Source organism: Salvelinus alpinus, chromosome 1 (genome assembly GCF_045679555.1).
Source record: "Salvelinus alpinus chromosome 1, SLU_Salpinus.1, whole genome shotgun sequence".
Lineage (NCBI taxonomy): Eukaryota > Metazoa > Chordata > Actinopteri > Salmoniformes > Salmonidae > Salvelinus > Salvelinus alpinus.
In genome coordinates, this window is record NC_092086.1 from 46,804,778 (window position 1) to 46,829,524 (window position 24,747).

Consider the following 24,747-nt stretch of genomic DNA (forward strand, 5'->3'; position numbering starts at 1 on the left):
CCAGGTTTCTTTGCAAATGTCTTTAAAAAGACAATGAAATATGACATTTACATAAGGATTCAGACAGTTTACTCAGTACTTTGTTGAAGCATCTTTGGCAGCAATTACAGCCTTGAGTCTTCTTGGGTATGATGCTACAAGCTTAGCACACCTGCATTTTGGGAGTGTCTACCATTCTTCTCTGCAGATCCTCTCAAGCTCTGTCAGGGTGGATGGGGAGCGTTGCTGCACAACTATTTTCAGGTCTCTCCAAAGATGTTTGATCGGGTTCAAATCCGGGCTCTGGCTGGGCAACTCAAAGACATTCAGAGACTACGGTTGTTGTCCTGTTGGAAGGTGAACCTTCGCCCCAGTCTGAGGTCCTGAGTGCTCTGGAGCAGGTTTTCATCAAGTATCTCTGTTCTTTGCTCTGTTCATCTTTCCCTTGATCCTGACTAGTCTCCCAGTCCCTGCTGCTGAAAAACATCCACACAGCATGATACTGCCATCCCCATGCTTCACCGTAGGGATGGTGCAAGGTTTCCTCCAGAAGTAACGCTTGGCATTCAGGCTAAAGCGTTCAGTCTTGGTTTCATCAGACCAGAGAATCTTGTTTCTCATGGTCTGAGAGTCTTTAGGTGCCTTTTGGCAAATTCCAAGTGGGCTGTCATGTGCCGTTTACTGAAGAGTGGCTTCTGTCTGGCCACCCTACCATAAAGGCCTGATTGGTGGAGTGCTGCAGAGATGGTTGTCCTTCTGGAAAGTTATTCAATCTCCACAGAGGAACTCTAGAACTCTGTCAGAGTGACCATTAGGTTCTTGGTCACCTCAAGGACCAAGGTTCTTCTCCCCTGATTGCTCAGGTTAGCCAGATGGTCAGCTCTAAGAAGAGTCTTGGTGGTTCCAAACTTCTTCAATTTAAGAATGATGGAGGCCACGGTGGTCTTGGGGACATTCAATGCTGCAGAAATGTTTTGGTACCCTTCCCCAGATCTGTGCCTCGGCACAATCCCGTCTCGGAGCTCTACGGACAATTCATTAGACCTCATGGCTTGGTTTTTGCTCTGGCATGCACTGTCAACTGTGTGACCTTGTATAGACTGGTGTGTATCTTCCCAAATCATGTTCAATCAATTTAATTTTCCACACGTGGAGTCCAATCAAGTTGTAGAAACATCAAGGATGATCAATGGAAACAGGATGCACTTGAGCTCCGTTGCGAGTCTCATAGCGATGGGTCTGAACACTTATAAAGTATAGGTATATCTGTTTTTGCAAAAATGTTTAAAAAAAACTGTTTTCACTTTATGGGGTATTGTGTGTAGATTGATAAGGAAAAACATGTCTTTAATCCATTTTAGAATAAGCCTGTAACAAAATGCTGACAGGTGTATAAAATCGAACACAGAGCCCTGCAATCTCCATAGACAAACATTGGCAGTAGAATGGCCTTACTGAAGAGCTCAGGGACCTTCAATGTGGCACCGTCATAGGAGGCCACCGTTCCAACAAGTCAGTTTGTCTAATTTCTGCCCTGCTAGAGCGGTCCTGGTCAACTCTAAGTGCTGTTATTGTGAAGTGGAAATGTCTAGGAGCAACAACAGCCTATCCGCGAAGTGGTAGGCCACACAAGCTCACAGAACGGAACACCTGAGTGCTGAAGCACGTAACACGTAAAAATCATCTGTCCTCGGTTTTAACACTCACTACTGAGTTCCAAACTGTCTTTGGAAGCGACATCAGCACAATAACTGTTTGTTGGGTGCTTCATGAAATGGTTTCCATGGCCAAGCAGCCTAAATTCACCATGAGCAATGCCAAGAGTGTTGTTAAACTTGCCACCATTGGACTCCGGAGCAGTGGAAACGCGTTCTCTGGAGTGATGAATCACTCCTCGCCATCTGGTAGTCCAACAGACGAATCTGGGTTTGGAGGATGCCAGGAGAACGCTACCTGTCCCAATGCGTAGTGCCAGCTGTAAAGTTTGGTGAAGGAGGAATAATGATCTGGGGCTGTTTTTCATGGTTCAGGCTAGGCCCCTTAGTTCCAGTGAAGGGAAATCTTAATCTTACAGCAAACAAGATGATTCTTTGCTTCCAACTTTGTGGCAACAGTTTGGGGAAGGCCCTTTCCTAGTTCAGCATGACAATGCTCCCGTCCACAAAACGAAGTCCATACAGAAATGATTTGTTGAGATCTGTGTGGAAGAACTTGACTGGCCTGCACAGCGCCCTGACCTCAACCCCATTTAACACCTTTGGGATGAATTAGAATGCCTACTGTGAGCCAGGCCTAATTGTCCAACATCAGTGCCCGACCTCAATAATTATCTTGTGGCTGAATGGAAGCAAGTCCCCGCAGCAATGTTTCAACATCTAATGGAAAGCCTTCCTAGAAGAGTGGAGGCTGTTATAGCAGCAAAGGGGGGACCAACTCCATATTAATGCCCATTATGTTGGAATGAGATGTTCGACAAGCAGGTGTCCACATACTTTTGGTCATGTAGTGTATATTGGTTTCTGATATTACAAGGCCAATTCCTATGGAGGGAAGTCATTTTGAAATCATTCCATTTTGTAGAATGCTATTTGATACATTAGTTCCATGTCGAGAAATGGAGGGGGAATATAGACATAGGGTGAGTGGTTATGATGACATAGCATAACTGACATCTTTTCCATTACCACAAGTGAGCTGTGTTGTGTATATTATTCAATCAAAACAGCAGACAAATAGGTCAAATAGGAAATGATTGCATGATCATACTTTCTATTTCCATGGGAGGTCTGGCTCCATTTACGCTCCTGAGAGAGTTTGGAGAGTAAGGTTGAGGCCACCTTGGCCCACAGTGAGACCACTTCAGCTATGAGAGCAGCCACACTGGCAAGTCTGACTGAAGACAGAGCATTTGGCTGCTAATCAAATAGAAAGCAAAAAGGGTGCCATACCCACCTCTGTCTCGGAATCTATTTACCATCTTACGGTTGAAGAGGGAGAGCTGCCCTGCTTTTCAATCACATATGTTCAACAAATGGACGGGGAAAATGAATCTGCTGATTCAAATTGATGAAAATACACACAGACAGTGTTCCATTTTGTTTTTGATTGCTTTGCATCAGGTGTTGCTGATTACCCTAGGAGATCCAGGGAATTGCCGTGGACTGATGTGTTCCCACCCATCTCAGCTCTATCCACAAGCTGTTGGCGGGCTTACCTCTGCACAGGGTTCGCCATCAGGCTCAGCAGTCAAGGCCTCCTCTATACACCTCAGTTCCACAATGTAATATCAAGACTGTCTACTCTGCAATTTACACTTTGCATCTAGATACATACAGTATTATTTTTCAACTGCTTCAATTCTTCATGTTTTTTGCTTTATTTGACCTGTTTTACTTATACAACATTATTTTAAATGTATTGTAAGTAATGTTTCATAAAAATTCCACCGTAATATCTTGGTAATGAGGGTTACTGTTTGACTCAATTTATATTCTTCTTTAAATATTATCTTATACTCCATTGAGGAATGGACTGGACCGCTTTGGGGAAGGATTTATTTGTTCATTAAATATTTACCCATATTCTTTTACCAAAACGAATAATGTACTGTATTCTTAAATATTATTAATTAAATACAAGCTCAACGCTTATTAGCATATTTATTAAATTCCTTCGATGTGTGTCACCTGATATGGCGTTATTTGATTGTTGTATGTATGCAAACACCAAACTGCTTATGATTGATATGTTGTGCGCTTCTGTAAAATTCTCTACAGGAGAGTGTCTGATTATATCAATTAGATGCATGGCTGTTGTCATAGAGCTCACCCAGAGCTGCTGTCTGGGGGGAAGTGACTAGGCACATTTTACCATCACACTCTATCACAGTTTCTGAGACAGAGCTTTAATTTATATGCTTATTATGTTTCTTTCTTCAGCTTGTCCTTGTTGTGCCTCAAAACAAGCATACTAAATACCACTAATGTTTCGTTACAACAAAGCCCACTTAACTTGTGCTAACATGATTTTACAACAAGGACTATCTTCAAACCTCAAGGCTGGGCTCATGGGTGAACTTAATCATTTTTTGGTTTGGTTTGTAATATGACCTTCCTTGAATATATTTCATTATGTGTAAATGTTTTCAGAGAATTTGCATAAACTCTACAATGCACTTCTGTTTACAGGTTACTCAAGATGAAGGGATTTTATTGTGGCAGGTTCCTACAGCTCCATAAAATTAACAAAGTTACATAATGACAAATTGGTTAACATGCACATTTCCAACCGTTGTTCAATGGTTTCAGATCACTGAACTCATGGAGGCACAGAGTCGTCATGCCCATGGGGGCACAGGGGCACGTGCCCCATCAGATTTGTCATGTAAAACAAATGTTTTTATATATACAGTGCCTTTGGAAAGTATTCAGACCCTTTAATTTCTTCCACAATTTATTATGTTACACCCTTATTCTAAAATGTATATTAAAAAAATCTCAGCAATCTACACACAATACCCCATAATGACGAAGCGAAAACAAGTAAAAATGTTTTGCTAATTTATTAAAAATAAAAACCGAAATACCTTATTTACATAAGTATCCAGACCCTTTGATATGACACTTGATATTGAGCTCAGGTGCATCCTGTTTCCATTGATCATCCTTGAGATGTTTCTACAACTTGATTGCAGTGCACATGTGCTAAATTCAATTAATTGGACATGATTTGGAAAGACACACACCTGTCTATATAAGGTCTCACAGTTGACAGTGCATGTCAGAGCAAACACCAAGCCATGAGATTGAAGGAATTGTCCGTAGAGCTCAGACACTGGATTGTGTCGAGGCACAGATCTGGGGAAGGGTACCAAAAAATATCTGCAACATTGAGGTTTCCCAAGAACACAGTGGCCTCCATCATTCTTAAATGGAAGACGTTTGGAACCACCAAGACTCTTCCTAGAGCTGGCTGCCCAGCCAAACTGAGCAATGGGGGAGAAGGGCCTTGGTCTGGGAGGTGACCAAGACCCGAAGGTCACTCTGACAGAGCTCTAGACTTCTTCTGTGGAGATGGGAGAACCTTCCAGAAGGACAACCATCTCTGCAGCATTCCACCAGTCAGGCCTTTATGTTAGAGTGGCCAGACAGAAGCCACTCCTTAATAAAAGGCACATGACAGCCTATGTGGAGTTTGCCAAAAGGCACCTAGAGACTCTCAAACCATGAGAAACAAGATTATCTGGTCTGATAAAACGAAGATTGAACTATTTGGCCTGAATGCCAAGCGTCACTTCTGGAGGAAACCTGGCACCATCCCTATGGTGAAGCATGGTGGTGGCAGCATCATGTTGTGAGGATGTTTTTCAGCGGCGGGGACTTGGAGACTAGTCATGATCGAGGGAAAGATGAACGAGCAAAGAACAGAGAGATCGTTGATGAAAACCTGCTCCAGAGCCCTCAGGACCTCAGACTGGGGCGAAGGTTCACCTTCCAACAGGACAACAACCCAAAGCACACAGCAAAGACAACTCAGGAGTGACTTCGGGACAAGTCTCTGAATGTCCTTGAGTGGCCCTGCGAGATTCAAGACTTGAACCCGATCAAACATCTCTATAGAGACCTGAAAATAGTTGTGCAGCAACACTCCTCATCCAAACTGACAGAGCTTGAGAGGATCTATAGAGAAGAATGGGAGAAACTCTCAAAATACAGGTGTGCCAATCTTGTAGCATCATACCCAAGAAGACTCAAGGCTGTAATCGCTGCCAAAGGTGCTTCAACAAAGTACTGAGTAAAGGGTCTGAATACTTATGTAAATGTCATATTTCAGGTCTTTATGTTTTATAAATGAACAAAAAAATATAAATGTCTAAAACCTGTTTTTGCTTTGTCATTACGGGGTACTGTATGTAGATTGATAAGGAAAACCCCCAATTTAATCAATTATAGAATAAGGCTGTAACGTAGCAAAATGTTAGAAAGGTATTTGTGTCTGAATACTTTCCGAATGCACTACTATATATATATATATACATGGGTCAAAAGTTTGGACACACCTACTCATTCAAAGGTTTTTCTTAATTTTTACAATTTTCTACATTGTAGAATAATAGTGAAGAGTTCACAAATATGAAATACCAAATATGAAATCATGTAGTAACCAAAAAAGTGTTAAACAAAGTAGCCATCCTTTGCCTAGGTGACAGGTTTTTACACTCTTGGCATTCTCTCAACCAGCTTCACAAGGTAGTCACCTGGAATGCAATTTCAATTAAGAGTTTGCCTTGTTAAAAGTTAGTTTGTGGAATTTCTTTCCTTCTTAATGCGTTTGAGCCAATCAGTTGTGATCTGACAAGGTAGGGTTGGTAAACAGAAGATAGCCCTATTTGGTAAAAGACTAAGTCCATGTTATGGCAAGAACAGCTCAAATAAGCAAAGAGAAACAACAGTCCATCATTACTTGAAGACATGAAGGTCAGACAAACTGGAAGATTTAAAGAACCTTGAAAGTTTCTTCAAGTGCAGTCGCAAAAACCATCAAGCTCTATGATGGAACTGACTCTCATGAGGACCACCACAGGAAAGGAAGACCCAGAGTTACCTCTGCTGCAGAGGATAAGTTCATTAGAGGTACCAGCCTCAGAAACTACAGCCCAAATAAATGTTTCATAGAGTTCAAGAACAGACACATCTCAACATCAACTGTTCAGAGGAGACTGCATGAATCAGGCCTTCATGATCGAATTACTGCAAAGAAACCACTACTAAAGGACACCAATAAGAAGAAGAGACTTGCTTGGGCAAAAAAACACGAGCAATCGACATCAGACCAGTGGAAATCTGCCCTTTGGTCTGATGAGTACATATTTGAGATTTTTGGTTCCAACCGCTGTGTCTTTGTGAGACTCCGAGTGGGTGAAAAGATGATTTCCTCATGTGCGGTTCCCACCGTGAAGCATGGAGGAGGTGTGATGGTGTGGGGGTGCTTTGCTGTTGACACTGTCTGTGATTTATTTCGAATTCAAGGCACACTTAATCAGCATGTATACCACAGCATTCTGCATCAGTACGGCATCCCATCTGGTTTGCGCTTAGTAAGACTATCATTTGTTTTTCAACAGGACAATGACCCAAAACACACCTTCAGGCTGTGTAAGGGCTATTTGACCAAGGAGAGTGATGGAGTGCTGCATCAGATGACCTAGCCTCCACAATCATCTGACCTCAACCCAACTGCGATGGTTTGAAATGAGTTGGACCGCAGAGTGAAGGAAAAGCAGCCAACAGGTGCTTAGCATATGTGGGAACTCCTTCAAGACTGTTGGATAATCATTCCAGGTGAAGATGGTTGACAGAATGCCAAGAGTGTGCAACGCTATCATCAAGGCAAAGGGTGGCTACTTTGATTTGTGTCCAAACGTTTGACTGGTTCTGTATGTACACTGCTCAAAAAATAAAGGGAACACTAAAATAACACATCCTAGATCTGAATGAATGAAACATTCTTATTAAATACTTTTTTCTTTACATAGTTGAATGTGCTGACTACAAAATCACACAAAAATGATCAATGGAAATCAAATTTATCAACCCATGGAGGTCTGGATTTGGAGTCACACTCAAAATTAAAGTGGAGAACCACACTACAGGCTGATCCAACTTTGATGTAATGTCCTTAAAACAAGTCAAAATGAGGCTCAGTAGTGTGTGTGGCCTCCACGTGCCTGTATGACCTCCCTACAACGCCTGGGCATGCTCCTGATGAGGTGGCGGATGGTCTCCTGAGGGATCTCCTCCCAGACCTGGACTAAAGCATCCGCCAACTCCTGGACAGTCTGTGGTGCAACGTGGCGTTGGTGGATGGAGCGAGACATGTTGTCCCAGATGTGCTCAATTGGATTCAGGTCTGGGGAACGGGCTGGCCAGTCCATAGCATCAATGCCTTCCTCTTGCAGGAACTGCTGACACACTCCAGCCACATGAGGTCTAGCATTGTCTTGCATTAGAAAGAACCCAGGGCCAACCGCACCAGCATATGGTCTCACAAGGGGTCTGAGGATCTCATCTCGGTACCTAATGGCAGTCAGGCTACCTCCGTCGAGCACATGGAGGGCTGTGCGGCTCCCCAAAGAAATGCCACCCCACACCATGACTGACCCACCGCCAAACCGGTCATGCTGGAGGATGTTGCAGGCAGCAGAACGTTCTCCACGGCGTCTCCAGACTCTGTCACGTCTGTCACATGTGCGTGTGAACCTGCTTTCATCTGTGAAGAGCACAGGGCGCCAGTGGCGAATTTGCCAATCTTGGTGTTCTCTGGCAAATGCCAAACGTCCTGCACGGTGTTGGGCTGTAAGCACAACCCCCACCTGTGGACGTCGGGCCCTCATACCACCCTCATGGAGTCTGTTTCTGACCGTTTGAGCAGACACATGCACATGTGTGGCCTGCTGGAGGTCATTTTTCAGGGCTCTGGCAGTGCTCCTCCTAATCCTCCTTGCACAAAGGCGGAGGTAGCGGTCCTGCTGCTGGGTTGTTGCCCTCCTACGGCCTCCTCCACGTCTCCTGATGTACTGGCCTGTCTCCTGGTAGCGCCTCCATGCTCTGGACACTATGCTGACAGACACAGCAAACCTTCTTGCCACAGCTCGCATTGATGTGCCATCCTGGATGAGCTGCACTACCTGAGCCACTTGTGTGGGTTGTAGACTCCGTCTCATGCTACCACTAGAGTGAAAGCACCGCCAGCATTCAAAAGTGACCAAAACATCAGCCAGGAAGCATAGGAACTGAGAAGTGGTCTGTGGTCACCACCTGCAGAACCACTCCTTTATTGGGGGTGTCTTGCGAATTGCCTATAATTTCCACCTTTTGTCTATTCCATTTGCACAACAGCATGTGACATTTATTGTCAATCAGTGTTGCTTCCTAAGTGGACAGTTTGATTTCACAGAAGTGTGATTGACTTGGAGTTACATTGTGTTGTTTAAGTGTTCCCTTTATTTTTTTGAGCAGTGTATATATATATATACACAGTTGAAGTCGGTAGTTTACTTACACCTTAGTCAAATACATTTAAACTCAGTTTCACAATTCCTAACATTTAATCCTAGTAAAAATTCCCTGTCTTAGGTCAGTTAGGATAACCACTTAATTTTAAGAATGTGGAATGTCAGAATAATAGTGGAGAGAATTATTTATTTCAGCTTTTATTTCTTTCATCACATTCCCAGTGGGTCAAAAGTTTACATACACTCAATTAGTATTTGGTAGCTTTGCCTTTAAATTGCTTAACTTGGGTCAAACGTTTCAGGTAGCCTTCCACAAGCTTCCCACAATAAGTTGGGTCAATTTTGGCCCATTCCTCCTGACAGAGCTGGTGTAATTGAATCAGGGTTGTAGGCCTCCTTGCTCACACACGCTTTAGCAGTTCGGGAAGACCCATTTGCGACCAAGCTTTAACTTCCTGACTGATGTCTTGAGATGTTGCTTCAATATATCCACATCATTTTCCTACCTCATGATGCCATCTATTTTGTGAAGTGCACCAGTCCCTCCTGCAGCAAAGCACCCCCACAACATGATGCTGCCACCCCGTGCTTTACGGTTGGGATGGTGTTCTTCGGCTTGCAAGCATTCCCCTTTTTCCTCCATACATAACGATGGTCATTATAGCCAAACAGTTCTATTTTTGTTTCATCAGACAAGAGGACATTTCTCCAATAAAATACAATCTTTGTCCCCATGTGCAGTTGCAAACCGTAGTCTGGCTTTTTTATGGCGGTTTTGGAGCAGTGGCTTCTTCCTTGCTGAGCGGTCTTTCAGGTTATGTCGATATAGGACTCGTTTTACTGTGGATATAGATACTTTTGTACCTGTTTCCTCCTGCATCTTCACAAGGTCCTTTGCTGTTGTTCTGGGATTGATTTGTACTTTTCGCACCAAAGTACATTCATCTCTAGGAGACAGATCGCGTCTTCTTCCTGAGTGGTTGCGTGGTCCAATGGTGTTTATACTTGCATACTATTGTTTGTACAGATGAACATGGTACCTTCATGCGTTTGGAAATTGCTCCCAAGGATGAACCAGACTTGTGGAGGTCTTCAATTGTTTTTCTGAGGTCTTGGCTGATTTCTTTAGATTTTCCCATGATGTCAAGCAAAGAGGCACTAAGTTTGAAGGTAGGCCTTGTAATGCATCCACAGGTACACCTCCAATTGACTCAAATGTTGTCAGTTAGCCTATTAGAAGCTTCAAAAGCCATGACATAATTTTCTGTAATTGTCCAAGCAGTTTAAAGGCATAATCAACTTAGTGTATATGTAAACTTCTGACCCGCTGGAATTGTGATACAGTGAATTATAAGTGAAATAATCTGTCTGTAAACAATTGTTGGAAAAATTACTTGTGTCATGCACAAAGTAGATGTCCTAACCGACTTGCCAAAACTACAGTTTGTTAACAAGAGTGGTTGAAAAACGAGTTTTAATGACTCCAACCTAAGTGTATGTAAACTTCTGACTTGAACTGTATATATATATACAGTATATATATTCTCTGTCATACTACTTAGCAATTTTATGAAGTTGGCTTTAGCTAGCCAAGAGAGGTTCCCAATCTCCCAACCTCATAACTAGCTACCAAGAAGCAATTTCAGGCTGTTAATCAAGTTAGAGTAGCTAGCTTGTCTAACTAACTTCGCTGGAATGTGTCATGACTGTCCTTTGAGGATCAAAATGAGTAAGATCAGACTGGTTCGGGGGTGACAGTTACCAGGCCTCTCTCCCTCCCACAGAGGGGAGAGTGGGCGCTGCTGGATGGTCCCCCGTTCACACCCTGTTGTAAATTACAAGAGAGGGAGACTTTTTCTCTTCACCCTCCAGTATTGACTTAAGCAATGTCCTTTCTCTCCAGAGAGTTTTGTCCATCCAAAACTCTAAGTGGATAATGGAACAATAATTCTAACAAAGAATGTGGAGAATGGTCAGTGGGGAGATGTAGAAAACTAATGTCATATGGTTTTTCATTTTGTGATGTCAGTAAAAGCTGTATGGACGAAATACTGTCACTTGGAAAGGATACCCCCTTTATCTGTCAAGTTTCCATCCAATACGTTGTGCATATGGTATGAAAAACTATGAAAATATTTTTGTTAAGATATGAATGTGATTTTAGGAGGCATAAGAGATAACTTCTAATCATATCCTTTGCACATTAAGTAGCCATGCCCCAAGTGAGGTCAGAAGACCATGTCAGTGTGATGGAACCATCCTTTTCAACCAGTGGGCTTAAAAGGGCTGGCTAAGAATTAACATATCAGACCAGAACATTGCCAGACTGCTGATATGTGTGTAAAGTACTCTGAATCTTGAACCCTGAATAATTAACATGAGGTGTAGGCTAGAAGCTCACCTCCCAGACAATCACTGGTAAGGCTGATAATCTCAATTAAGACAGCTATCGAGGAAAGCAAATCTAAGAGGGACCATCCCATCCTACTACGAGTCTCAGATCACCGTATGCTCCTAATCTCATCACTGAGGGGGAACCGTCGACACGGCTAGTTAACCATCACCCTAGGAGCATCGTCCAGAGTGAACAGACATGAAAAGATGGAAAAGGAGGGACCCCCCACCCCTTTTGGACAATCAGAGCCTTACAAGCGTGCCGCTGAAAGGTCAAACCAACATTCTTCCGAAGGAGGGCTAGTTCCGACAGAGAAATGGCAAACGGCATTCACACATAAATACATTCATGATTTCTCATTCCAAATGGGCGGCGGTTCGTGTGCAAAGCATATGATTAATGTGAGAATAGTCCTAAAAAGTATCCACGAGAAGTGTCCCATTTTCTCAATCTCTCTCTTTTCCCCCCTCTCCATCCCTGTGTAATAAGCCGTCATATGGTAATAGGGACTTTCTTCTCATGTGTATGTTATCCTGTTTTCTCATTTTAGATAGCTAGTAAATAAGTAATTAAACCAATTGATGAAGTACTGAATCATGAGTAAGGTTGGAGTTTTTGCAGATGTATGAGGTTACGACTGTTCAGAATGATGATATGATAAGAGGTAATGATTAATAAGATGACCGTTTTTAACCGTTATTAAATATGACCGTTTGACCGTTATTTGATATATATATATCTTGAAGAGTTTAATTCGGGCGATGATAACTCTTTAAACACCCTTTTCCGTGGTGCCCCAAATTCCTAATGAGTTAATTGTTACATGATCAATTGAATTGGATAACAATTAAACATAGTTAGTGAATTAAATAAATAACAGTCATCAGATTAATGAAAGTAAAGTCACGACACATGCCCGCTGGCAAGGTTGGTAGACTTTAGAAAAGCAAGCAGTAACTACATGTAAATATACTGAATAAGACTCACATTCCTTTCAATCTTTTACCCAGATGTTAGCAGAGATGCAGAAAAGCATATCTCTTGTAATAAAATAAATGTCTACATTAACATTATTATTATTATTGATAGAATGTGTTTGTTTTTTATGACCGTGCTTTTCTTTCTGCTTGCATTTTGTATTTATATTTATGTGTGTATTTTCTGTACTTTATGTAATTCAGGGCTCATCTGTAAAAGAAACCTTGGTCTTAGTATGACTCCCTGATAAAATAAAGGTTACATAAGTACAAAATAAAATGTAGTTCTTCAAAGGGTTCACCTATGGAGACAGCCGAATAACCCTTTTATAGGTTCTAGATAGCACCTTTTTATCTAAGAGAAACTACATTTATGTTCCATTTTTCAGTATAATCAGGACCAACCTATTGTATATTGTTTTAAACCTGTACAACATGTGTAGGTGTCTCAGAGTGCATGTAATGAGTTGTTCAATGACATGAAATTCAGTTCCATTTAATTTATTATAATGCAGTTGCTAATAACCTACCCCAGGTGACCCTTCCTTCAAACACCATACATACAAGACCAGGAATCTATTTATTGATGTTAGGTTCTGGTCTTATTTGATTTCAGAAACATTGTATGTTTAATTTACTGGTGCAGTGTCCTCGTTAATTAAGCTCTCAAAGCAGTCTAGATGCACTGAGTAATGAGTGACTTTTTATAAAACATCATTATGCAAGAGTGGTTTCATCAGTTTTATACTCATGCTTTGCTTAAGACTTAATTTGTATGCAGCCTCTTACTAGGCTTGTCTCTTACAGAGCAGAGGTCTACATACTGGGTAATGCCAGAGCTCTGCTTTGAATATTGTTTTCCTCTTCAAAGACCGGGTGCAGCACAACTTCAAGAAAATGAATCAATGCTTTAATCAATGCTTTGGTTATTTCACAAAGGAAATAAGTTCAAAGGAGAAACTTGTTAGCCGACCACACGTGGGAGATGCAGTATCATCTTTAGGTTCTCTGTATCTGTTTGGAGGAGTCTGTGCTTCAGGTATTGACATTTTTATGGAGAGTCCTCTGCATTGATTGGTGTACAATGCTAGAGCCCTAATTGCAGGTGACTCCGGGATGCTGGCCTTCTAGGCAGAGTTCCTCTGTCCAGTGTCTGTGTTCTTTTGCCATCTTAATCTTTTCTTTTTATTGACCAGTCTGAGATGTGGCTTTTTCTTTGCAACTCTGCCTAGAAGGCCAGCATCCCGGAGTCGCCTCTTCACTGTTGACGTTGAGACTGGTGTTTTGCCGCTACTATTTAATGAAGCTGCCAGTTGAGGACTTGTGAGGAGTCTGTTTCTCAAACTAGACACTCTAATGTACATGTCCTCTTGCTCAGTTGTGCACCGGGGCCTCCCACTCCTCTTTCTATTCTGGTTAGAGCCAGTTTGAGCTGTTCTGTGAAAGAAATAGTACACAGCATTGTACAAGATCTTCAGTTTCTAGGGTTTTCTAAAGATCAATTAGCCTTTTAAAATTATAAACTTAGATGAGCTAACACAATGTGCCATTGGTACACAGAAGTGATGGTTGCTGTTAATGGGCCTCATTACGCCTAGGTAGATATTCCATTCAAAGAAATCAGCCGTTTCCAGCTACAATAGTCATTTACAACATTAACAATGTCTACACTGTATTTCTGATCAATTTGATGTTATTTTAATGGACAACAAATGTGCGTTTCTTTCAAAAACAAGGCCATTTCTAAGTGACCCCAAACTTTTGAACGGTAGTGTACAATAGGTTGTCATAAGGGTTTTCTCTGGAACTTGATGATTTTCTCTTGCTCCCCAAGCCTGCATTTCTAAATTTAAGTTTAAAGGTGCATTCTCTGTTTAGTATAAAAAAAATGACTTTCACTTTATGAAAACCTTTCTGGCATTACCAGTTTGAAAACTACAAGACAGACACAGTACATTCAGACTAGATTCATCTGACAATAGCAAGAAAATGTTTCTCATTGGCAGAGAGTATAACTAAATACCAATGCAAACTAATATTAGAAGATATTTGCTTGGAGGAGGCTAAAAAGCTTGAGAAAGAGATGTCTTGTTGTCATACTTTAAGATAGAGGTGATGGATGGTGAATTAGCCCATAGAGGGTGATTTGAGGGTGTGTGTGGAGAATTAGAGTTGATATGGATTTGAGAGGAGCTTTCCACTGCATGGATCTTCATTTTTCGACTGACATTTCTGTTTCAGCAGGTGAATTTCTCAGCCTCACTATCTGTAAATGAAAGGTTTCAGATCCTTACTCTAAGGCAAATTTCATTTTGATTGATTTTATTGTGCTTACTTTTTCATTCATCAAAGTCACCATGCTTTTTTGCATTACCTTGGTAACATTATAATAGAGTCCATTAACCTTAAGTGGCTCAGAGCTTAAGGGAAATGTATGCCCACGTTAATATTTTTATTCAATACACTTTCGGGAAAGAAGTTGAAAGCAAACTAAGAAAATACTTAAGTGTACAAACTGCAGAGGTTTCTTTCAAAAGTACAATTAAATGTGAAAAGGTTTAATATCAATTTAGTGTTAAATTATTATACAAACATACAGTGCATTCGGAAAGTATTCAGACCTTGACTTTTTCCACATTTTGTTGCGTTACAGCCTTATTCTAAAATTATAATTTTTTTAAATCCCCTCATCATTCTACACACAATACCCCATAATGACAAAGCAAAAACCCGATGGTCACTCTGACAGAGCTCCAGAGTTCATCTGTGGAGATGGGAAAACCTTCCAGAAGGACAACCATCTCTGCAGCACTCCACCAATCAGGCCTTTATGGTACAGTGGCCAGATGGAAGCCACTTCTCAGTAAAAGGCACATGACAGCCTGCTTGGAGTTTGCCAAAAGGCATCTAAAGACTCTCAAACCATGAAAACAAGATTCTCTGGTCTGTTGAAACCAAGACTGAACTCTTTGGCCTGAATGCCAAGTGTTATTTCTGGAGGAAACCTGGCACCATTCCTGTGGTGAAGCATGGTTGTGGCAGTATCATGCTGTGGGGATGTTTTTCAGTAGCAGGGACTGGGAGACTGTCACACCCTGACCTTAGAGATCCTTTTAATTCTCTATTTGGTTAGGTCAGGGTGTGACTAGGGTGGACAATCTATGTTTTCTATTTCTTTGTTGGCCTGGTATGGTTCCCAATCAGAGGCAGCTGTCTATCGTTGTCTCTGATTGGGGATCATATTTAGGCAGTCTTTTCCCACCTGTTGTTTGTGGGATCTTATTTTTGTGTAGCTGCCTGTGAGCAGCCCAGAACGTCACGTTTCGTTTTCTTCTGTATTGTTTCATATTTATTAAACTTGTGGAACTCTAAGTACGCTGCGCCTTGGTCCATTAATTCAACCAACGAGCGTGACAGAGACTAGACAGGATCGAGGGAAAGATGAACGGAACAATGTACAGAGAGATCCTTAATGGAAACCTGCTCCAGAGCACTCAGGACCTCAGACTGGGGTGAAGGTTCACCTTCCAACAGGACGACTACTCTAAGCACACAGCAAAAACAACTCAGGAGTGGCTTTGGGACAAGTCTTTGCATGTCTTTGAACCCGAGACTTGAACCCGATCGAACATCTCTGGAGAGACCTGAAAATAGCTGTGCAGCGACGCTCCTCATCCAATCTGGCAGAGCTTGAGAGGACCTGCAGAGAAGAATGGGAGAAACTCCTCAAATACAGGTGTACCAAGCTTGTAGCCTCATACCCAAGATGACTTGAGGCTGTAATCACTGCCAAAGGTACTTCAACAAAGTACTGAGTAAAGGGTCTGAATACTTATATAAATGTAATATTTAATTGTCTCATATTTAATACATTTGCAAAATTTTGTTCAAACCTGTTTTTGCTTCGTCATTATAGGTTATTATGTGTAGATTAATGAGGGGGAAAAAACTATTTAATCAAATTTAGAGTAAGTCTGTAACGTAACAAAATGTGGAAAAAGTCAAGGTGTCTCAATACTTTCCAAATGCACTGTATGGGGCAATGTTTTTTATAATAATGAGGTTACACAGGTCAATGATTTAGGAACCATGTTTTTTTTTTACCGTGTGTTTGCTCTCCCTGTATGTTCGTATGATACAGATAAATTGGGATATAGTGCCACTTTGAGCAATGTAAAATATACAGATGTGTCACAAGCCTGCAGCCCTTATTTGTAAACAATTCAAACCAATACATCTCTCCATCAAAACATTTTAAAAAGGACACCAATTACATTTGTTGATGAAATGAGAAAACCATGAATTGAAGTCATTTTAAAGGGTCTGACGGATTCAAAACGTACTGCACTCAGCAACAAGCTTGTGGAGCACCTAGGGTGTAGAGTCCGTTTTAGTACTCTCAACACGTCATCCTGGAGCACAACAGGGCAGCCGAGCCTGAATGCTTAATTTGTGGCCAGTGGGATGCGTCATCCACAGATATAACCAAGTGCAGGCACTATTGCATGCACACTCACGTGGGGGAAGCACGGTCTGAATTGTTGAACAGAGTGTGGAACTCCCCTGTTAACCCCCGGAGCCAGAATCCGAGCTTACATTCAAAAACGACTCCAAACCTTGAAAATCCGAGTTGTGCATGGGAAATTGAAATCAAAACGGCAAGGATATGGACAGAGCTGTCTGCATGTACTTTCTCATAATCTGTGTCTTCCCGTGCCAGTTCCCTAGTGTATTTGTGGGGACATACAGCAGTTGACTTACTGTGACTAAGGACAACATATACCTCCTATACTGAATGTGTCCTGTACTCCTAGTTAGCAGAAATAAAACATCAGAAAAGCACCTAAATAGAAGGTTTATGTAGCTGAAGGATGTCATGTAATGTATTCTGGATTTTAAGTCTGGCCAGATTGGCACGCCTGCTACCGTTGATCAATAGCCAGCATTCAGAGCAGTTTTGAGGCTGCAAGGACATATGTTTCACTGAATTGTACCGCATATCGTAGTTTCTAGCACTGAAAGCCTTCTTTAGCAGACAATATTTTCCTGCCCTCCTCAGGAGGTCATTTACAACCCCCGCCCGATATTTCACATAAAAGCCCAAAATGAATAGTACGATGACAAAACTGTCTCTAAGACAGCTTCCAGACTGAGAAAGCACTCAGGCCAGAGCATTTTCAGTCTGAAAGGAAAGCCATGGTTGATCATATGAGTCAGCGTATCCAAAACTCCAGTGCACTTTCAACTCCTTGTTACTCTTTGACATTATTTTATTGCATAATGAATATCAGTTATCTCCAGGTTCCAGATCTAAATTACCTGTTGTCAATTTGCAATCCCATTTCTGTGAAGAGCAAGGCACCATTTCTGTAACAGTGTTTTTGTGAAGGTGCAACAGTGAATAAAACTGATTGATGTATTTGTTCTAAAGCTAATATTAGAAGTGTTGTTGTGTGATCCTGAGGCAGCTGCCACTGCTCTCGTGCGGTCTCCTGGCGTTAGCCCCAGTCTGACAGCATGTAAAATATCTGTTTACATGTTGGGTTGACAACAGTGTGCTGACATCCCCCTTTCCCCAGTGACCACATGAAATAACCCTGTCAAGAAAAATAGATTTAAATCCATACTTATGGCGTTTTACTGTCCTCAGTCTAACAAAGTCATTGAGGTGACTTACACAATGACAGTCAACTTTTGCATGCAATGTCTCAGTCTACATTACCAGTCACATACTTCAAAACAGGGTTTAGGTACCATTCATTATTTTCTATTTAAGTGGGACATTTGATGTGTTTTGTGATCAAGACCTGAACATGAACGTACTGTATATGGAACATGGAATGTCGGCAAGAACAAATATGTCTAAACTGCTATGGCATTAAAGTGCTAGGAAATGACAATTGTACAATTGTGATACATTTTATAAATCTAACTCTACCTTTGTATTCTAGATAACAGATTGTTTGTTTAAACCAACTGTTGCATGCGTCTAACTATCATATTTAATCATCAGCCATTTTGTCCTAAGAAAATGTCAGCTCTGAGTCTGTGTATTACACTTAACACTAGCTTGTCTCCACACCTTGTAGATGCCTCAAGAAGAAGACTGCATTGGGTATACAGGGAGGAAAGGCTGAAGTTGTGATTATTTATGAAATCTTTCTTGGCGCCTTATCTTCACACTAAATCTCCTTGGGGTAGATGGAGTGTGTAGGGCAAGCACTTCCACCCGCTAACTCCTAATATGTAACCAGACATTGCTTTTAGGTGCCAGCTGTGTCACGATCGTCGTCCTCCTCATCTGAGGAGGAATAGTAAGAAGAGTCGGAGGACCAAGATGCAGCGTGGTGAGTATTCATTTTAATAGAATACTTAAACAAAACCAAAACAATAAACCAACAAACAAACGACGACGAAACAGTCCCGTAACGTGAACACAAGAACACATAAAACAGGAACAATAACCCACAACCCACAATACAAAACAGGCTACCTAAATATGGCTCCCAATCAGAGACAACGACAAACACATGCCTCTGATTGAGAACCATATCAGGCCAAACACATAGAAAGAGACAAACTAGACATACAACATAGAATGCCCACTCATATCACACCCTGACCAAACAAAACATAGAAACATACAACTCAAACTATGGTCAGGGCGTGACAAGCTGTTAACAGGGTTGACAATACTCTTTTAAGCCTTCATATTGAATAATCCCAGAGTCCGCCTCAGCGCAGGCCATGTCATTACAGCTGATGTCTCCAGTATCCTCTGGGAGAGAGAGGCCAAATTATTTTTGTTCATTTTTTCCCCTGTAGTTTGTAGCTTTGTGAATGTTTTTTCTATGCAACTAATGTTTTCTTTCCATGACAGACTGACCAGGTGAATCCAACGGAACGCTATGATCCCTTATTGATGTGAGCTTTTAAATCCAATTCAATCAGTGTTGATTAAGGTGATGAAACAGGTTAAAAAACATGTTTTAAGCCTTGAGACAATTGAGACATGGATTGTGTATGTGTGCCATTCATAGGGTGAATGAGCAAGAGAAAATATTTAAGTTCCTTGGAACGGGGCATGGTAGGAGGTGCCAGGCGCACCATTTTGAGTGTGACAAGATCTGCAACGCTGCTGGGTTTTTCACACGCAACTGTTTCCTGTGTGTATCAAGAATGGTCCACCACCCAAAGGACATCCAGCCAACTTGACAACTGTGGGAAGCATTGGAGTCAACATGGGCCAGCATCCCCGTGGAACGCATTCACACCTTGTAGAGACCATGCCGCGACGAATTGAGGATATTCTGAGGGTAATAGGGGGTGCAACTCAATATTTGGAAGGTGTTCCTAATGGTTTTACACTCAGTGTAGATTCTTAATGTAACGTCATCATAATGTTTAGTATACAAGTAATTCTATCATACAGTATTTTACTGCACTATTATTGATGATCATCAATCTTGCAGTTTAATCTATGGTTGACTGAATTATATTGCAGGTTGTTTTACCGTTCTGTGATATGCTTCTATTAATGTTTTTTAGTTCATTACAGAGTTCAAATATACATAGCACCTTTAGTATTTTCTCATTCAAATACTCTGAAAGGACTTGTTGAGGCAGAGGCCTAGGTGTTGTTTTACAGATCAATTTACCCAAAGGCCATTGAGTAGTTGATGGCTGAGGTTATACAATTCATAATGCTATGTTAATTGTATGAGTACACAACTTAAGACAGAAGAAGGTGTCATTTGGTCCATGAGAAGAAGATTTTTGAAATATTTTTAGACATGGGTCCCATTATACCTGGCAAAAATCAAACACTGCGTTCCACAGTAAGAACATTTTACCAACGGTCAAGCATGGTGGTGGTAGTGTGATGGTTTGGGGGTTCTTTGCTGCCTCAGGACCTGGACGACTTGTCTTAATGGAAAGAACCATGAATTATGCTCTGTATCAGATAATTCTACAGGAGAATGTGAGGCCATCCGCCTGTGAGCTGAAGCTGAAGCGCAGCAAGACAATGATCCAAAACACACAATCAAGTCTATATGAAAATGGCTAAAAAGAAACAAATTTAAAGTTTTGGAATGGAGTAGTCAAAGTCCAGACCTAATCCCAATTGAGATGTTGTGGCAGGATTTGAAACAAGCAGTTCATGCTTGAAACCCCACAAATGTTGCTGAGTTAAAGCAGTTCTGCATGCAAGAGTAGGCAAACATTTCTCCACAGCGATGTGAGAGATTGATCAACAACTACAGGAAGCATTTGGTTGGAGTCATTACCCTAAAGGTAGTTATTGAGTGTAAAGGTGCATTTACTTTTTCACACAGGGGAATTGGGTGTTGCATATCTTTGTTAATTAAATAAATAAAATATCATTTGTTTTTGTTATTTGTAAACTCAGGTTCCCTTTATCTAATAATACGTTTTGGTTGAAGATCTGATAACATTCAGTAAAATATGTAAAAATAGAGAAAATCAGAAAGGTGGCAAATACCTTTCCACAACACTATATGTGGTAAAATTTCACAACTCTAAAAACAGATGATCAAAAAGGCTGTTTTTCTAAACTTTAAGCACATTTTCAATTGACTAAGTACGACACACAAAATCACGCAGTCTCTTTTTTACCAAACCTAATCAGTGTTTCATCCAGAAATACCTTTCGTATGAAGTAATTGCCTTTCCCAATGCAATGCTCACAATACTTCTCATATGATTCTCTACTAATTTGTTTAAATACATTTGACCATCACTTAATCCAACTGCGCTTAATGGTTAATCACTTAACAGTTTGGTTAACCTACAGTAGACAAACCATTTCAAAATATATCTGTGGATTTTGAGAACTACAAAAAAAGTGTGTTTGTAAAGTATAAACATCTAAATGACATGTATGATACATGATAACCAAACATAATAACTATGGGTTATTGCTAATTGATTTCGCATAGTGGTAACCACAATTGGTCACCATTTAAAAGGGTGTGTGTGAACACTTGCAATTTCTTTCAACATGGAGCAGGATAGACAGCAAGATTAAGAGAGGAAGGAAGAAATCAGAGAGAGAGGAAGAAATCAAGAGCTCGTGGACAAGGGGCCCGTCAGAGACTGCAGACTGCAGTGAACTGTTGTGTCTAATAAAGTCCAGGCCATCGTCATTGACCATGTGGTACACAGAGGCCTTATCATGGCAGAGGCTGCCAGATTAGTTCACCCCAATCTGAAAAGATCAGCTGTCAATTCAATCATGAGAACATTTTGCCAAGAAAACCGGTGAGCCTGCAGAATATGCACTATACTTTACCGTTACATTTCCAGTAAATTGCATATTGTAATGCATGTAAATTCACAAAACATGTTACAGTATTCTTACAGCATGATCTGTTGACAGTACACTCTGTTCTACCCTCAGAATTGACAGAAGACCCCATGGTTGTGGCCATGGCCGTGTGGTGACCAACCAGCCGGAGTTGGCCGTGGTGGAAATGGTGAGGGCCAGGAATGACATACAGCTTTCCGAAATAAAGCAGGCCATTGAGGAGAACGATGACACCTTTGCCAATGTGGCATTCATCAGCATGCCAACAATTGCCCGCCTTTTGAAGAGGCACCAGGTATCTATGAAACACATTTACCTGGTGACTTTTGAAGAGGCACCAGGTATCTATGAAACACATTTACCTGGTGACTTTTGAGAGAAACAACAACCGGGTGAAACAACTGCGGGCCGAGTGTTCAGGTACAGCAGTATATACTGTATTACTGTTACTATTGATGCACATGCTACTTCACAATATCCTATTGGAACTATATTGTAAAAATAACTAACCAAAATATATTTTTAGAGGGTGATGGTTCTTGATGCTGCTGTGAACCATGACAAGTATATCTTTATTGAAGAAGCGAGCTTCAATCTGGCCAAAAATCGGCGTCCTGGGCAGAATATCATCGGCCAACGGGCGACCGTCCATGTGCCTGGACAACGTGGGGAAACATCTCCATGTGCGCAGCTATCTATGAAGAGGGTGTGGTAGGACGTAGGCTGTTACTTGGATCCTACAACGCTGCACACCTCATTGTGTTTCTCAATTCAATTGAGCAAGGTGTCAAGATGAAGGGGACACCTATGTCATTGTCTGAAACAATATCAGGTTCCACCATGCAGAGGTGGTTCAGGCATGTTTTCGGGCCCATCCCAGCCCCCATACTCTCCTTTTCTCAACCCTATTGACAATTTGTTTTCAGCATGGAGGTGGAAAGTGTACGATCGCCATCCCCATGAGCGTGCCATCCTCCTTGTGGCAATGGGATGAGGCATGCGACGACATCAATGCAGACCACCCTCAAGCTTGGATTCGGCATGCCAAAAGATTTTTCCCACGGTGCATGAACAACAAAGACATTCATTGTGATGTGGATGAGAATTTATGGCCAAATGCTCAAGACAGGTTTGATGCATATTAATGTGTGATAAATGTTGTTTTATTTTCATTACTTTGATTTGTTTCATTTAATTTCTTTACATTTGATTATAGACAGTACACCTACGTATGTTGCAATTATATCTGGGGGAAAAAAATAAATAATTGCATGAACGATTGTAAAGGATGTCTTCATTGATCACACCTTTGATTAAACATTGTATAGATATTATGGAAGTTATAGATTTTCTGTCAATGTTGTTGGGTAATGTAAGTGTCTTGCCTAATGTGATTTACAGTACTGTAGCATTACATTTTCAGCACTTCTAAGGATGATTTGAAACATATCCTGCATTGTTTGCTATTTGATTGTTAGTTAAAATGACTAAATAGAACATATATAATTATGTTGTGTTTACGTGATTAAACCAATGTTCTCATTATATTTTACAAACTTTTATTTTGAATCAATGGCTGTGTGTTGAGAGATGTTTACAATCCAAATGAATGCACATTGACAGGTTTTGAATGAAAGACTGGCTGTGATACAAGTGTGACCAGTTTGGAGTTTGGTACTAAGAGTTGTAAAAATGGTCCAGATACTTGTGAAAATAGTACCAAAGCGATTTAAAAAAAAATGTAAAGATACCCAAAATGATTTAGTCCAATCAACGAAAGCTAAGTGTGTGTGTGTGTGTGTGTGTGTGTGTGTGTGTGTGTGTGTGTGTGTGTGTGTGTGTGTGTGTGTGTGTGTGTGTGTGTGTGTGTGTGTGTGTGTGTGTGTGTGTGTGTGTGTGTGTGTGTGTGTGCACACAAAAGTAGAAAAAGCACGTTGACTCACCTTACTTATAGAGAAACAACATATGCCATCCTCCTCTCATGTTGACACAATGGTCTGTACAGTACATGAGTCACACCCTCATCTGTTTCACCTGTCTATGTGCTTGTCTCCACACCCCACCAGGTGTTTCCCATCTCCCCTCATTATCACCTGTGTATTTATACCTGCGTTTTCTGTTTGTCTGTTGCCAGTTCGTCTTGTTCCGTCAAGTCCCTCCAGTGTGTTGCCGTGTTTCCTGTGATCTAGTTTTTCCTAGTCTTCCCAGTTCTGACCTTTCTGCCTGTCCTGACCCTGATCCTTTCTACTGTCCTGTTCCTGCCAGACTCTGATTTGGATGACGACTCTTTCCCTGCCTTGACCTACCTTTTGCCTGCCCCTTGTACTATAATGAACTCTGAGACTCATACCATCTGCCTCCTGTGTCTGCATCTGGGTCTTAGCCTGAGCCTTGATAACACGCTTTTGGTTTTTGCTGTCCTAGGCTACCTGGCTAAAATGCTTGCTAGACTAACTTGCTTGCACGGGCAACAATGAACCATCTAGTTAACGCTAGCCTTAAGTCTACTACATCTATATTGAACTTCCAACCTCTCAGGCCAGAGGCATATGTATGAATTTATGGTTGGCTCAGAATCGCTGTTATAATCATATAAAACCAGCAAAGTCCAAATTCCCATCTCCATCCATGGCTAATTTAAGAAGGGGACGGTTTTAACTAGCTAGCCACGGGAGGAAAATGACACAACACATTTTTTCTGTCAATTACATTTTGCTGTTAATGTGATTACATTTTGCTGTTGTTGTGAAGCCAAATCCGAAGTGGCTTCCCTTGACACTTTCATTTGGTGCACCAGGACCATTCACAGTTGAGCTCACTCAGTTCAGTTCAACTTGGAATGCTTGCTGACTTCTCTTGCTATTGACTTCAATGCTGCTGTTGGCAACAATGTCATACTCTTTTTGGCCAGACAGTATCAGATACATCACATACTGAGACAGAGGTTCGCCTTTTGCTCGCTCGGATGCTATCTCCGGTGAGATAGATTCAGCCATTTGTGAATTGAGGGGAAATTATGAAACACAGAGAGACAAAAGATAAATTATTTTGTACT

General features: G+C 41.2%; 1 long non-coding RNA gene across 1 annotated transcript; it reads left to right on the forward strand.

The window, feature by feature from the left end:
* Positions 1–21,065: 21,065 nt before the first annotated feature.
* LOC139567866 (uncharacterized) lies at positions 21,066–23,239 on the forward strand. The gene is made up of 2 exons (XR_011673475.1): positions 21,066–21,646; positions 21,786–23,239. It is a non-coding gene; the product is annotated as an uncharacterized lncRNA (long non-coding RNA).
* Positions 23,240–24,747: the final 1,508 nt, after the last annotated feature.